Here is a 13580-nt window from a genome sequence, read left to right as displayed (position 1 = left end):
CGGCGCTGTTTTAACCTGCGTGGGCGCTGTAAGCTAACTCCGAGTGCACAGTGTTGTCTGTAAAGCTGGCTAGCATTAAACAACGCTTTCTCCCGGGAGATCCGTATCTTTACTCAGCAGCCATGACATCATCCATCCATACGTTGAGAAAGAAAGGACATTTAAATAATGAAAAAGAAAATAAAAAACATATGGAGAGATATCTTGTAATAATTACTGTAATAAATACAGTAACAGTAGTGAAATGATGAGGCTTGATCAGTATTTTACAGGATTTACTACACATTTTATAGTAATATTAATATTTATTTTAAATCAGCTAAAAATATATACAGGTCTGTAAAAAAAGAGATCAGAGAAATTGATTCAGAAACAGAGCAGTATTTAGAAAATAAATGATCTGGGTGGTTTGTTCATTATTTTGAAAGAATGTATATAAAAAATATATATATATATATATATATATATATATATATATATATATATATATATATATATATATATATATATATATAAATATATATATATATTTGAAAAAAAATTGCAGATTTAGGGTCTGAATATTATTTTGGGAAAATAAAATAAAATACTATATATATATATATATATATTCAAGGATTCAAGGATTCAAGGAGATTTTATTGTCATTCGCATCTTATGTGGTACATGAGGTGGAACGAAATTGTGATCTCACGATCCAGTTTACACCCAAGAGCTGTTATTAATAGATATATAGATAAAAGTACAATAAAGGAATACAATAAAAATAGAATATACAAAATAGTTAAAGATAAATACCCCAAAATGAAATAAATAGAAAGAGTAGACAGGTTGCAGCAACAAGTCCAGAGTGCAAATTTGCTATAGCAGCATGAAATGAATTAGAGCAGTAAAAAATAAAGTGTCTCAGTGCGGGTAAAGTGACCGTGTTTGTACAGTACCGTATTTTTCGGGCTATAAGGCGCACTTAAAATACTTATTTTTTCCCAAAAATCGTCATTGCGCCTTATAATGCAGTGCGCCTTGTGTATGGATTTTGCTTGTGTTTACTGACCTCGATTTTATGTGGTACACGGCGCTCTGTTGTGCAGAATTCCTCACCCACGCCAGAAAAAGATCCCCCTCTTGGGCTAGCGCGCGGTTACCTTTGACTGCCGTACTGCCTCTCGGCTGTGGCTCAGGGTAGCTAGTTTCCACTGTAGCTCCGTGGCCAGAACAAGGTGCCGGTAAACTTTCCTTTCCACCCGTTCTGGGGTAATAGCACAAACTGTTTCTTTTTAGCGCCCACTTCTAAGTAAAGTTAACCTCTTAACATGCGCTGGCCCACCGGCGGGCCAGAAATATTTAATATTTCATAACTGGCTGTGTTTCTGAATAGTTATGAACAGTTACAGGTTCAATATAGACATCCAATATACCATGTTAAAGCTTAGAATCTCTGCTTTTGAGCTATTTAGCCTATTTAGCGGAATATCCTTTCAGAAAATAAACATTTAGGGCGAAATATGCCTTGGTTATGATTTTAATAATTCATATTTCATATTTGCGTTTATCGTTCGTCCATATTTCATCGAATGCGGTCATGTCATACACCATTCGAACCGTCTGGCTCTCCGGATTCCAGAACTGTGCTTTTACTGTAGGATGTATGTTTCATGAATTAGAGCTGCGTCAGAGCGCATGTTTCGAGTAATAAAAGGCTCTCCTTTTGTCCTGGGGTAACCTCCGGTCACTGCCGCCACCCCCCGAACACACACCCGCGCTCAGCCACAGGTCCTACCTTCAAAACGCGTCCAGACTAAAGAGAATCCATCAATCCAGTCTCCTGTAATCCACAGTTATATCCAAACAGCGCTGGAAATCACTTCATCCAGAAATGAAACTTATCCAATCTTTATCTCTGTTTTAAAACCGTTTTATTCACCGAATTCGGCACAACACGCTATTATAGTCAGAAGCCTCGCGGAGTAATGCGGTACTTGCTGTGCTTCAACATAATATTATGGTCTGTCGGAGCGTTGCGGCTACCGTTGTCAGGAGTGTCGCGGAGTAATACGTACTTGCTGTGCTTCAACATAATATTATGGTCTGTCGGAGCATTGCGGCTACCGTTGTCAGGAGTGTCGCGGAGTAATACGTACTTGCTGTGCTTCAACATAATATTATGGTCTGTCGGAGCGTTGCGGCTACCGTTGTCAGGAGCGTCGCGGAGTAATACGTACTTGCTGTGCTTGTTGATTTATTGCTCAGAGATGTTGTTATTTTTCACAGATATTGTGAAGGATTTATTGCTCAGAGTTATTGTTACTGATATAAATAAAGTTTCATTTAGTGCGCCTTATAATCCAGTGCGCCTTGTGTATGGACTAACACTAAAAATAGACCGTTCACTCATCGTGCGCCTTATAATACGGTGCGCCTTATAGTCCGAAAAATACGGTAATTGTCCTTGTGTGTCAGTGCAGTGTGTTGTTAAGTGGAGTTTAAGAGTCTTACAGCTTCCGGAATGAAGCTGTTTCTCAGTCTGGTTGTTTTGCACTTGATGCTCCGCAGCCTCCGTCCTGAGGGAAGCGGGACAAAAAGTGCATGTGTTGGGTGGGTGGGATCCTTCCTGATGCAGGTGGCCCTCTTCCTGCATCTGGAGGTGTAGATGTCCATGGTGCTGGGGAAGCTGACTCCAACATATATATATATATATATATATATATATATATATATATATATATATATATATATATATATATATACAATAAAATAACAATAAAATAATGATAATCTAATAATAATCTAATAATATTTAAAGAAAAATGATCCTAGTGATGTTGAACAAAATGTAAGGTATGTAAGGTATGTAATACACATAATTAATAAATCACAAATTAATGTATTAATTTGTATTATTTTTAAAATAATAAATAAATAATTGTTGGTGGTTTATTTTTTATTTGGTAAAAAAAAAAATCCTATTTGAAAAAAATGGATGTATATAATAAAAAAAAGCCATGCAAGTATGAATCATACAACAAACAAAAAAGAAAATATTTAATTGTTATATAAAAAAAAAAGTTTAACGTTAAACTCCAAAGTTATTTACACTGCTAAAAAAAAATAAAATAAGGGGCGCAGAGTGGACCCACGGACTAAGGCGCTGCTACTATGATCAGGAGACCCCTGGTTCGAATCCCGGTCATGCAGCTTGCCATCAGCTGCCGGAGCCCCGAGAGAGCACAATTAGTCTTGCTCTCTCTGGGTGGGTAGATGGGGCTCTTTCTTTCTGCTCATCACTCCAAAGGGTGATGTCTACATTAGCGGCAGCTCTGATTGGTCAGAGCTGTAGGAGCGAGAAAGTAAACATAGGGAGAAGATTCTGGCTTCCAGCATGTATAGCGAACCTGCTTTAAGACAGAATGTTGAAATATATATATATATATATATATATATATATATATATATATATATATATATATATATATATATATATATATATAAATACATTTTCCGCCATATTAATACATCTAGTAAAGGATAGCAAGATGCACAGTATAATCTGCACGTCTGTGTGAACGTTTCAGCACGTGTTTAAATGTAAAACTGCTTAGCAAGTGTTTATATTCCTTTTTTTTTTCTATTTGCAGGATGTCAAAGTGATGCCAAAAAGCTCATCGAGCCTGGGAAAAGGAAGTCCCCTCTGTTTCAAGAAGGAAAAGTATCTCAGATGAAGTCATCTCTTCATCCCGTCCAACAGCAGTCATCATAAAGACCACTGTTCCAGATCTGATTCATCTGAAGAGCAAACAGGCTGATAAAGCTTTTAATCTGCAGCGCTTTAGAGTGAGCCTCAGGGTTACTTATCATAATCCACAGACAGAAAGGTATCATTATGTTCAGACAATGGAAAACAATAACGCATTCACACTAAAACTAACTAATCTGAACCACAGACCAGTTCAGGCATGATATCGCATGATAGCGAACACTGCGATTACACTGATTCATTTTAACCAGCTGTGAAATGCCTCAATGTAAAGTTCCACATTCAAACCATGGATCTCCACTGTTTATTCAGCTTTTAATTGGACAACAAAAAAGGTTTAATCTTTCACAATGAACTGATCAACAGTTCCAACATACAATATATCAAAACTACACTGGTGAACCTCTGATTGGATGAGGCTTGAAACTGACAACCATTATTTTGGTTAATATATATATATATATATATATATATATATATATATATATATATATATATATATATATATATTATGTTTGTTGGATCAGGACTAATCACTGACAAGCAGAGCTCTCAAATTAAGGGAATCAAATCAATTTAGAGCCAATCACATTAAGGGTGAGTTCTCAAAACAAAAGGAAGCAGCATTAAGAACCAATCACATTCTGAAGAGCTCTCAAAAAGTGATTAAACAAAATGACAGTCTGAGATTAATATCTAAAAGTCAGGTGAAGTCCCCAGTACAACTGAGGCAATGATTAGAACCAATCACAGTTAGGAGAAGGTCTTAGAACAAACCAATCAGAGATTAGAACCAATCACACTCAGGAGGAGGCCACAGAACACACCAAGCCAAGATAAGAACCAATCACCGTCTAAGATGAATCTCTGAAAGTTAGGTGAAGGTCTCAACACAAACCATTTTTTGAAATTATTAGAACCAATCACAGCCAGGGGGAGATATTTGAACAAATGTGCAGATGATTAGAACCAACAGTCTGTGATGAATCTTTACTGGTTAGGGGAAGGTCCCAGTAAAACTAAGACAACGATAAGAACCAATCACATTTAGGAGGTGGCCACAGAATAAACCAAGCAGAGATTAGAACCAATCACAGTCTAAGATGAATCTCTAAACATCAGTACAACTGATGATTATATTCAATTACAATCAGAGGTGAATCTCTGTGTGAATCTCTAAAAGTTAGGCGAAGGTCCCAACACAAACCAAGGAAATTATTGAATCTCCAAAAGTTTGGGGAAGGTCCCAGTACAACTGAGACAACGATTAGAACCAATCACAGTTAGGAGAAGGCCATAGAACAAACCAAGCAGAGATTAGAACCAATCACAGTCTGAGATGAATCTCTAAACGTTAGGGAAAGATCCCAGTACAACTGAGACAACGATTAGAATCCATAACAGTCAGAGGTGAATCGCAAAGTTAGGGGACAAACCAGACCCAAACAAGGACATTATTAGAACCAATCACAGTCAGGGGAAGGTCTTAGAGCAAATAAAGCGATTATTAGAACCAACAGTGTGATGAATTTCTAAAAGTTTGGAGATTCAAATCAAGCAGAGATTAGAACCAATCACAGTCAGATGGAGGTCTTACAACAAATTAAGCAGAGATTAGAACCAATCACAGTCAGGTGGAGGTCTTAGAACAAATAAAGCAGAGATTAGAACCAATCACAGTCAGGTGGAGGTCTTAGAACAAATCAAGCAGTGATTAGAACCATTCACAGTCAGGAGGAGGTATTAGAACAAATCAAGCAGTGATTAGAACCAATCACAGTCAGGAGGAGGTATTAGAACAAATCAAGCAGTGATTAGAACCAATCACAGTCAGGCGGAGGTCTTAGAACAAATCAAGCAGAGATTAGAACCAATCACAGTCAGGCGGAGGTCTTAGAACAAATCAAGCAGAGATTAGAACCAATCACAGTCAGGTGGAGGTCTTAGAACAAATCAAGCAGTGATTAGAAACAATCACAGTCAGGAGGAGGTCTTACAACAAATTAAGCAGAGATTAGAACCAATCACAGTCAGGTGGAGGTCTTAGAACAAATTAAGCAGTGATTAGAACCAATCACAGTCAGGAGGAGGTCTTACAACAAATTAAGCAGAGATTAGAACCAATCACAGTCAGGTGGAGGTCTTAGAACAAATCAAGCAGAGATTAGAACCAATCACAATCAGGAGGAGGTCTTAGAACAAATTAAGCAGTGATATAAACCAATCACAGTCTGAGATGAATCTCTAAATGTAAGGAGAAGGTTACAGCACAACCATATCATTAATTTGAACCAAAACATAGCAATATTATGACTGCAAGTTTCTATTGCCCTTATCATTTCACTGAGCTGCTGGAACTACTTTCTTTGGTGGGACTACTTTCTTGATAAAATTAACTGCAATTTACAGCTCTACAGTTTCTCTGATTTTACTATTTATAGGTATATGTTTGAGTAAAATGAACATGTTGTTTTATTCTATAAACTACAGACAACATTTCTCCCAAATTCCAAATAAAAATACTGTATTTTAGAGCATTTGCAGAAAATGAGAAATGGCTGAAATAACAAAAAAGATGCGGAGCTTCTTTCAAATTCATAAGTTCAAGTTTTAAGAGTTCAGAAATCAATATTTGCAATATTTGGTGGAATAACCCTGGTTTTTAATCATAGTTTAATGCATTTTGGCATCATGTTCTCCTCCACCAGTCTTACACACTGCTTTTGGACAACTTTATGCTTTACACTCCTGGTGCAAAAAATTAAGCAGTTCAGTTTGGTTTAATGGATTGTGATCATCCATCTTCCTCTTGATTATATTCTTTAGTTTTTTTTTTTTATTTGGTAAAATCATTTTTAAGTGGTCTTTAATTTTCATTTAATTTTCCAGAGTTGTATTGTGCAGCATTAATTCAGATGGTTCGGTCAGGCACAGTGGGGGGATTCAGGTTAAGACCACAGTGCAGAGATATCCCCTCACAATCAAACGTCTCGTGACCGTGGTATCACCCAGCCGAGTCACTCTTCACCCCGTTTCGAGGCAGATGATGCAGCCAGACAGGACACAGGAGCCTTTGTGAGTGTGTGTGTGTGTGTGTGTGTGTGTCTTTCCTGTCTTCTTATTACCCCCTGCTGGCCCTGGGGCACCCTGCCATTTTTATCCAAATTGCTGACGACTTCCTGCTCTTGGCCCCGCCCAGCCTGAACTCCCAGACCTTTCTCATCTAAAATTATAAACATGTGTTTAACATTCATTTACATATCATTATTTATTCATGACTCACTACCGTTCAGTCCAATGTAATTGTATTTAAAAAAAAACTTTATTTTTGCCATTTGCCTCTTATATATCATCCATCCATCCATCCATCTCTCCGTCTATTAAATAATCTATATACATATCCACCCATCCAGCCACCCTTCCATCCATCCAATTATACTACTACAGTGATAATACAAATATAAACCTAAATTATATATACATCTATCCATCCCTCCCTCTTTCCTTTCTTTATCTTTATTACTTTCTTCCATCCAGTCATACAATACCTGTTCCATCCATCCCTCTTTCCTTCCATCCACCATTTCCACAAATCTCATCCATCCATCTATCCAATAAAAACTAATAAATATAATATAAACACACCCATCAATCCATCCTTTCCTCTCTTTTCTTCTATCCTTATTTTTTCCAGCTGCCCTTCCTTTCTTTCCTCCATTTATCTATAAAATAATCTATATGTACATCCATATATCCATCCATCTCACCTCCCCCCACTCTTTCTTTCTTTCCATCCATCCTTCCTTCCATCAATCCATATAATAAATATCTATATATCCATCCACCATTCCTTCCTTTCTTCAATCCATCTATTAAATAATCTATATATTTATATATCCATCCATCCATCCATCCATCCATCCATCCATCCATCCATCCATCCATTCAACCATCCATTCAACCGTCCCTCCCTTTCTTTTCTTTCTTCCATCCATTCATACAATACATGTTCTATAAAGCTATTAAATAGTCTATATATACACACTCATCCTTCCACCTGTCCTTTCCCCAAATTACATACATTCATCTATCCATCATCCCTCTTTCCTTCCATTCATTCTTTACACAAAGCACACATCCGTTAAAATCTATACACACCCATCCATCCATCCTTTCCTCTCTTTCCTTCCTTCATTTCCTCCATACATCTATCCTTTCTTCCTTTCTTCCATCCATAAATATAACAAATACATCTATATTTCCATCCATTCTTCCGTCCTTTCTTCCATCCATCCATATAATAAATGATATATCTAGGCATACATCCACTCTTCCTTTCTTTCCTCCATCTATCTATTAAATAATGTTGATAAACACCCATCCACATCCATCCCTCCATCCATCCAACTCTCCCTCCCCTCTTTCCTTCCTTCCATGATTTATCTATATAGCCACCATCTATATTCATCCATCATACCCTTTGTCTCTTCACTTACATCCATCCATCCTTTCCACAAACCACATCCATCCATCTATTAAATAATCAATATATACACCCGTACATCCATTTAACTATCCTTCCATCCATCCCCTCTTTTCTTTTTTCCATCCTTCCATTCATCCATTAAATGATTTGTCTATATAGCCACCCATCCATCCATCCATCCATCAATCCATCTATCTATCAATTATCCCTCTTTTCTTCTATCCAATTTTTCCACAAATCACATCCATCTATCCTTTTCTTCCTCTTTCCTTCCAGCCTTCATTTCTTCCATCCACTGTTCCTTCCGTTCTTCCACCCATACATTAAAACCTCCCTCACTTTTCCTTTCATGCATCCATTAAAAATTCTTTATATAACCACCCATCCATCCAACCATCCATCCTTTCATCCTTCCATCCATCCATCCTTCCCTTTTTTTTACTTCCTTCCATACATTCATCCATCCATCCATCCATATTTTCCTCACTCACTCACTGCAGCAGCTGTTCTGGGGCCAGTGTTCTGTACTGTAACTCTAATCTCCACTTGTTAGATCAGTACTGGTGGAACAGGCTGGGGATCACCAGCTATGGGTAATTTCCTCTTTATAAAACTAAGCCTGCTGCTCAGATGGCGTTTTAATGATTCCGACATAAATCCGTCCTGCCCTCAACTCACACATGCTTCTGATTTCCACACAGCGGAGCCTCGACTGCGGAGAAAAAGAGAGAAAAACGGGAAGAACAGAAGAACGAGGGGAGGTTGGTTGGGGGGGTGGGATTGGTTCGGAGTGTTTGCCTGGCAGCAAAACGCACATGAGGCTGGTAAAGTCACTGCTGATGGAAAACACCAAGAACACCAGCCCTGGTGCTATAAAAGGCTGTGCCATATTGAAATATTAATTGAAAAATGACGATTACACTGATACACAATGTGCTCGTGATAGACCTTGTGGTATACTAACAATGAACTCAGCTTGACTTCCTATTTGAATTGCTTGATTAAAAAAAATATGGGTTAACGAATCAGCTGAAACAGTGCTGTAGGACTTGGTACATCAAAAGATTAAGACACTAACAGTCTCCTCCAATAACATTCTGAGGTTTAGCGGAAGGAATTACAGTAAAACATTTATGACCATTACACTGAGACCAGTGTTAGTGGTGTTTGTTAGCTCCATTGTGTTCTGGTACTCACTGTACTGGGTTGAGTGATGAACTCTATAGAGGGGTACCTAGTTAGTCATATTAGGGCCTTTGCTCTACCTCCTTCACAAGGCACTAGGGGTGTGTCATATTGTATCGTACGCAATAATATCGCCAACATTTTTTAATATTGTGAACAATATTATATCCTTAAATATTGTGTCATGTTACCCACCCATTATTATCAGATCAGGTTACTACTTTTTTTTGCTGTTTTTTAGACAAATAAAAAATCACACTTTGCTCATTTCCCATTATATATCTACTAGAGGCAGATTATATCTGTCAAGTATCATTTATTTACTGTGATCCTGGATATATGGAGATATTTGGAGTGCATTACACGTATCATTAAATTCTAGATCATTGACTTCTGTTACAATTCTGATAAAATTCTTGCACTTTTTTTTATATCCCAGTTAGGGTTGAGCTCTAACTAATAAAATTGTATTTTCATGTTATCGCAGTAATGTATTCTTGAAATAATTTTTTTCATTCAGTGTTTTTTCTTATCGCCAAGAGTGTCGTTATCGCAAAAAATACCCTGAAATATTGTGATATTATTTTAGGGCCATATCGCCCACCACTACAAAACACACAATAATAGTTTCACAAAATCATCACTTACATCTTCTATTCCCGTATTCCCCGTACACACACAACACTGTGGGTCAAGGAACGTTAAATAGCCGTCCATCCACCCATTCCACACTCATGCGTTCCTACAAATGTGTTCCTTTGGAAGTTGTAAAACATACCAGACTTGCTTAAAATTTGTACAGCAAATTTCATTTTGCAGTCATTGCATTTCCACCTCTGCAGCATCCGCACAGATTTAACTGTGCTATAGGCGAGGAGAATGTTTCTGTGTACTTTGGTACCGCCCCCCTGGTGACTTCCAACCCTGCTGAGGCCAATCGGCTCTCCCTTCTGCCCTAGAGCTTAGATCAGACCCAAAAAAAATCCAGCCCGACCCGACCTGAGCCATTATGAGCCCGAGCCTGAATTAACCCAGACATTTTTTTTTTTGTAAGTAGAGCGTTAAAACTGAGCTTTTTAAAAACATTCGGGCAGTTGAAATGAATTAAATCAGAATGTTCAGAATGATGTTAATTAAAATTGCAACACTGAAGAAGCATAGACCTGTTATTTGAGAAATAATATTAGCTAAGAACAGATCTCAAAAAGATTAAAACAAACAATGAGAACAATGATCCACAGCCTAAACATTGGTAAATTAGGCTACAAGAATGATGTCTGAATGACTTTTCAATATGATCTAATATAAATACCCAGGCAGCAGAAACTGCACCTTCTACTTTCCCCCGACTGTAAAACACAGATGCTCTTTCACCGGTTCAGCCGAAACATGAGAAGGTAATTACTCAAAGGTGACTGCGTCTCCGAGGCATTCCTCAACAAAGACTTAACAGGGGAGCGGAGGGGGGTGGAGGGGGGGAAGGAGGGATGGGGAGGGCCTGACGCTGAAAAAATATCCCCAGGACAGGAACATTCTGCTTACGTACAGTAGAACTACAGTGGAGTCTTTCAGCATTACTGCGCTCTCAAATCTGTGTCACATATGGGAGGAAAAGAGAGACTAGAAGGAAAAGGAAAAGAACAAAAGCAGAGCAGATGAAGCTGATAAAGCAGGATTTATTATTGAATTAGTTCTAAATTAGTTACGTTGTTTCTTTTAATGCTTTAATGTTCTTTCTTTGCTTTCTTTGTGAATCACACTAGATTCATAATCATTTAACCCTCTTACACTGACAGATAATTTTATATTTAACTAAAAACCTGGATGATATTTAATTAGAAAAGATAGATGATCATAAGCCATCGAACCAAGCTAAACTGCTGGAATTTTTGCACCAGGAATAAAGACATAAAGTTATCCAAAAGCAGTGTGTAAGACTGGTGGAGGAGAACATGATGCCAAGATGCATAAAAACTGTGATTAAAAACCAGGGTTATTCCACCAAATATTGATTCTGAACTCTTAAAACTTTATGAATATGAACTTGTTTTCTTTGCATTGTTTAAGATCTGAAAGCTCTGCATCTTATTTTTTATTTCAGGCATTTCTCATTTCATGCAAATAAATAAATGCTTTAAATGACAATATTTTTATTTGAAATTTGGGAGAAATGTTGTCCGTAGTTTATAGAATAAAACAACAATGTTCATTTTATTCAAACATATACCTATAAATAGCAAAAGAGTTTCATGTGCAGCACGTATATACAACTTAGAGAGACCTATTGTATTATAGATACAAAAAACAAGAAAATAAATATTTTAAGATGGCAGAAATAATCGTCAGATTAGTCGACTAATCTAAAAAATAATCGCCAGATTAGACGACCAATCGAAAAATAAGTCAGATTAGTCGACCAAAAAAAAATAGTCAGATTAGTCGACTAATCGAAAAAATAATCGTCAGATTAGTCGACTAATCGAAAAATAATCGTCAGATTAGTCGACTAATCGAAAAAAATAAGCGTCAGATTAGGCAACTAATCTAAAAAATAATCGTCAGATTAGTCGACCAATCGAAAAATAAGTCAGATTAGTCGACTAAAAAAAAAGTCAGATTAGTCGGCTAAGCGAAAAAATAATCGTCAGATTAGTCGACTAATCGAAAAATAATCGTCAGATTAGTCGACTAATCAAAAAAATAATCGTCAGATTAGTCGACTACCAAAATAATCATTAGTTGCAGCCCTACTGTATATAAACACATACATCCCCCCATGTGGTATCCCCCCTAGTGTATACACTACTGTACTCTATAAACTCAGTATTGCTTCCTCTTCCTTACTGTAGGAAGATGTAAATTACAAATTTTAGAGATATACAGTTTTGTTCCAGCACAAACAATATGCCGCTTTCTTTTCCAGGACACCTTAACACCTTAACAACACATACTCATCTCCCACACTCACGTCAGGAGACACCGCTAAGAACAGAACACACCGTTTTTTTTTAATATATTTTTTTTTCTTATCATATTTTTGCTGAAACAGAAGCTAATGTGCCGCATATGCTGACTTAATTATGCTTTAATAAGGTGTCAAGTTTTAAATTCACTTCCTAATAGATGCTAATCTCCATCCGCGGCTCGTGTATTCAGCGTGAAGCTCTCTAAATGTACATCAGAACAGAATTCAGCCGTCTAGTCCTCAAATTCCTCAAAAACCCCTCAAACACTTTCCAGATAAAGTGTCCCCCGGCGAGAGACGGAGGTGTGGACGGCGTGAGGAGTCTGATCTGGCAGTTCGTTATCTCTGGATGTCTGGAACGCACGCGTGAATCATATCGAGCACATGCTGCTCGGAGCTGATGAAAACACCACTTCTCAGTCACGTCTGTCGTTCACGACGTCTTTAACGACTCGCACGTGCGGCAGCCCGGCATGCCCCGCCCCCTCCTGCTGCAGGATTATGGGAAATGTTCACTTTGACTCGTTCACATACATACAAATGTTCACGACGGGATGGATGATCTGCTGAACATCTCTGTGCATGTGTGTCTGTGTGTGTGTGCGAGTGCTTGTTTTGCTACCTTTGTGAGGCCCACATGTCCTTACACCTGCATTGTAAGGACATTTTAGTGGTTCTCACAAATTTGAAGACAAGATTTTTTGTATTGGTACTTTTTGTTTGCTATTTAAATAATTAGAAAACCTGAAAGAGTAAAATTATTTACTTTTGGTCGCTAAGGTTAAAAGTTAGGGTTATATTTTGGGTTATATATTGTTCTTGTTCTGCAATTTATTCAAAACTAAGTACCTCTCTTAATTAGAGAAGCTAAAAAAAAAAACAAGTGTGTATGTATATGTAAGAGTGCACAATTTGCTACCACTAATTATTTTTTTCTTCACAAAATCATGAAAAAAGTGTGTTTGTCTATGTGTGTATGTGGTACGTCATAAATTGTTGGTTTGTGAGGACATTTTGGTGGTCCTGTGATTAGGTTTTTACTAAAAAGCCTTCAGGAAGAACTTTTTTCCCATTTTCTCCCGGATTTACACGGAAAATTACCTAACCCACTCATTAGGACTTCCCCTATCACTAGTGATGCTCCAACACCAGGAGGGTGAAGACTAACACATGCCTCCTCCGATACATGT

At 37.5% G+C, this 13580-nt stretch overlaps 1 protein-coding gene across 1 annotated transcript in view; it reads right to left on the bottom strand.

Moving 5' to 3' along the window:
• efl1 (elongation factor like GTPase 1) overlaps positions 1 to 13580 on the bottom strand; it is a 146257-nt gene that overhangs the window by 44251 nt on the left and 88426 nt on the right. The gene's annotated exons all lie outside the window — the stretch shown is intronic.

Source organism: Astyanax mexicanus, chromosome 16 (assembly GCF_023375975.1).
Source record: "Astyanax mexicanus isolate ESR-SI-001 chromosome 16, AstMex3_surface, whole genome shotgun sequence".
NCBI classification, from domain to species: domain Eukaryota; kingdom Metazoa; phylum Chordata; class Actinopteri; order Characiformes; family Acestrorhamphidae; genus Astyanax; species Astyanax mexicanus.
The sequence above is the reverse complement of the archived record's forward strand: the minus strand, read 5'-3'. Positions and strand labels throughout refer to the sequence as shown.